Consider the following 3,832-nt stretch of genomic DNA (forward strand, 5'->3'; position numbering starts at 1 on the left):
TTATATACTATAATATTTTTTTTTTTCACACTCTATTTTGCTACTTTTCTATATATTATGATTTCAATTCCCTTTTCTCAATTAGACGAGAGCCTCATCCGAAGATATATAAAAAATCACGAAACGTGATTCATTACTATTAGCAAAGTGTTTGAATGCGCATCGTTTTTACTGCAAGTCGTATATACTAGTACTTCGTTACATCGCGATGTCTCTCGCGTTCATTATCATTTTCGTTACCATTACGATTACTACGACGGCGATAAAGACGACGACAACGACGAATTATCAAAGTGTAGATACTGAAGTAGTTCTACATATATCTACAAAAGTATGGCTATTTGAAGAACATTGAGAACAACACGCAATCTTCGATCAAGAGCGAAGAAATTAAACAGGCGATTTCATTGTTTCAAGAATATTATCAAATACTGGGCGATGGTATGTTGAATGATCGTACGTTGCGTCAAATGCATAAACCACGATACGGTCTCCCGGACATTCCATACCACGAACAAAATACAGGTAGGAACAAATGGATGAAAACACATCTCACGTGGAACTTTCATTTAGCGGACGCACAAACTTTGCAAACTACCGCATTCGCGTTCTCGCTATGGGCAGCGAATTCGTCTTTATCGTTCGCACGTAAAACGTTAAATCCCGACATCTTGATATCGTATCGTAGTGGCATTCACACGTACGTTGACCACAAACAGAACGCAGAAATTTGCTCCTCTTCGTTTGACGGACGTGGTGGAATACTCGCTCACGCGTTCTATCCTTCACAGCTTCCCAGTCGCTGAAATACACGTGGACAATGCAGAATCCTGGCATATACATCTCAACGAAAAACCTATCAACAAGGAATATTTACTTCACACGTTAACACACGAAATTGGACACGAGTTAGGATTAACACACAGTTCGCGGGAAGACTCCATAATATTCGCATTTGTCAGTTCTAAAAATACACTCGTTAAACTCAATATAGAAGACACACAGGTCCATTTCGACAATAATCAATTTGAAAATAATCGTCAAGATGGAAGAAAGCTGCTTCATTCATTTTCAAAACCCAATTTGTTACTGAAACACACAGCAGAAGATAAAGATAATAAAGATGAAGAGGAAAATAATTCTAGGAATTTGGAATTTTCCAGTCAAAATATGGAATTTCGTAAGTTTTGCACAATAAAAGCATATCTATTACTATTATAAATTTGAATTTAATTAAAATAAATATTTGTAAGTGAATGTGAGGCCAATACAACAACAAACATAATAAATGCAAATCAAAGTATAAAATGTATAATACAAAATATATAGAATCTTTAAAATTAAATTTGAAGATGACTAAACGGCTATGCAATCAATTAAAAGCAAAATTGCGAAGAAGACAAGTACAATTGCGAAAAAGACCAGAAAATTTTGATAAAGTTTTTAACATTGATCAAAGACAATGTATCGCATGTTTATCGTACAGAGGAATATTATGGTCGTCACGTACATTTAATAAAGCATTGAAACTTTATGTGACCTGTGGACAAAAAGGATATGAGGAAATTCGTCGACAGAATTTGCCTTATCCAAGTATTCGTACCTTGCAAGAGCGTATTCAATATTTAAAATTTAAGCCTGGTGTTTTGGAAGACGTATTCACTATTTTAAAGATTAAAGTTAATACTAATTAGTAACTTGCTATTAAATTATCATAATTTCAGTAATGCGTAAATGTAAACATATAAATGTAAACATATTATATATCAATGATTGTACACAAGGAAGGACACGTACATGTAATATATACTCCAATATATAACAAATAATAATATATAACGAGATAATTTAAATTATTTGATTTGTAATTTAACTTCAGGTAGAAACGTTCAAACCTGAAGAAAAACATGCAGTACTTTTGATAGATGAAATGGCTATAAAATCTGGTTTACAGTATGATAATTCGACTACTTCAATTATTGGTCGACCTACAATGAAATTGTCGGGTGAATTTGATAGTAGTAAAAAGTATGCTACACATGGGCTTGTTTTCATACTGTGTGGCATTTCCACTAAATGGAAGCAGATTGTTGCCTACGAATTAACAGCAAATTCATTCTATTATATTATAGTTTATATTTTATATTATATAAGAGTTCCTTTCTTTTATGAATAATTTTTTTTCCTTACTTACAGACATCAAATCGCACGTCATCCTATCGTTCGCATTCTCGAAAAAAGGTATCCGTTAACTGTGACTGGCTACAAATACTTGAACATCGGTATCAATGTCAAACTCCCTTCTTACATAAACATCATTTTGGGAGATTGTTACGGCAAAGAGGTTCCACTTTCACCCGACATCTGGAAAGAGCTTCTCGAACAAAAACGGGTCATATTGTCCCTTCTGCAGTACGATGAGAATAAAAGGATACGTGCGCCGTCCCCAACGTACATTGGAAGTCTAACGTTACGCTTCGGACGAATCAACAATCTACCAATACTGCGTCTAGAAACAAGTACAGCTCGTCTATCCATGTCGAAAAGCACCGTTCTCAATATGTTTAATCTCGAACATTGTGTAAATCGTCTCATTTCCTCCTTAACTGCAAGAACCGATAATGTTGATCAAAAATTCTCACGATTTCTCGATATCGTGTCCACTGTCACGGAATCTGCGAACATGCTGAAAACGATATACGATGACGAATCCTTCGACCGCAACGATATCATCGAATGCGAGTTGATCGCTCTGGTCTTTGGAGAGCAATAAACAAATGTACATCGCGTAATAAATAAAAAACTATAATATTCTTTGAATATAGAAAAAAAACGTTATTTTATACCCCTACCTTTTACATTCTAAATATACTTAAGGAAAAAAGGATGAAGGAAATGATGCGTAATCATATATGATATACTATAATTGTCACTCGAGCCGTCGCGATCTGTCAGTCTGTCACTTGTGCAATAAAGAAGAACATATATATACATTATTAGTGTATTAAAAATGAGTAACATCAAAGACCTACTCATGATTAAGTACGAGTATCCAGTAAAAGGAGTAAGTATTCCTAATATGAAAATTTTTTAGATTATGTTTTGTAATTTTTTGTTTTTTTACACAGTATATATATCTCATGGTCGATAATGAAAGGGTGAGGCGCTTATGTCTAAAAAACGAATTAAGCGTCCAAATAATCCCTTTGGTAAGTTTTAATTATAATTTTTTATAAGTAGAATTATTTTATAATTGTTTTTTTATAAATATACATATAATACATTGTTACAGGATATATGGCGTGGAGATATTCACATCAAGGATTCACACAAAGGATTCACGAACCACGACCACCGCCACTTCGAACGAGCGGAGCGGCGATGGTACCGCGAGGATGTTGTGTATCGTATGTAGGAGGATAGTCCCATGTACCTACAACAATTATTTGGATTAGAACCATATGAGGTGGATCCCGAATCCGAAAATTGGGATTTGTAAGTACTCTATTATTTGTGTACTTCATTTGCAACATTCCGTTCAGTATGCGATATAAAACTATTAACGTAATATTTTTTTATGTTTCAAACAGAAGCGACTAAAAACGGAAGGAAGGAAGACACGCACAGAAAATTGGGATCTAATATACACATAATTAAAAAAAAATATACACACACTTTTATACAGGGTGTTTCCAAATTAAATGGCAAAACTTCGGGAGCGTGTAGAGGAGTAAAAAACTAAGAAAAAAAGTCCTATAGACATATGCTCCTTTTTGCTTTGTTTCGCAGGAAATCACGAAAAAAGAAAAAAATATATTTAATTTATTATTTT

This window comes from Mycetomoellerius zeteki, unplaced genomic scaffold (assembly GCF_001594055.1).
Source record: "Mycetomoellerius zeteki isolate Tzet28-1 unplaced genomic scaffold, Tzet1.0 scaffold183, whole genome shotgun sequence".
In the NCBI taxonomy this organism is placed as follows: Eukaryota; Metazoa; Arthropoda; class Insecta; order Hymenoptera; family Formicidae; genus Mycetomoellerius; species Mycetomoellerius zeteki.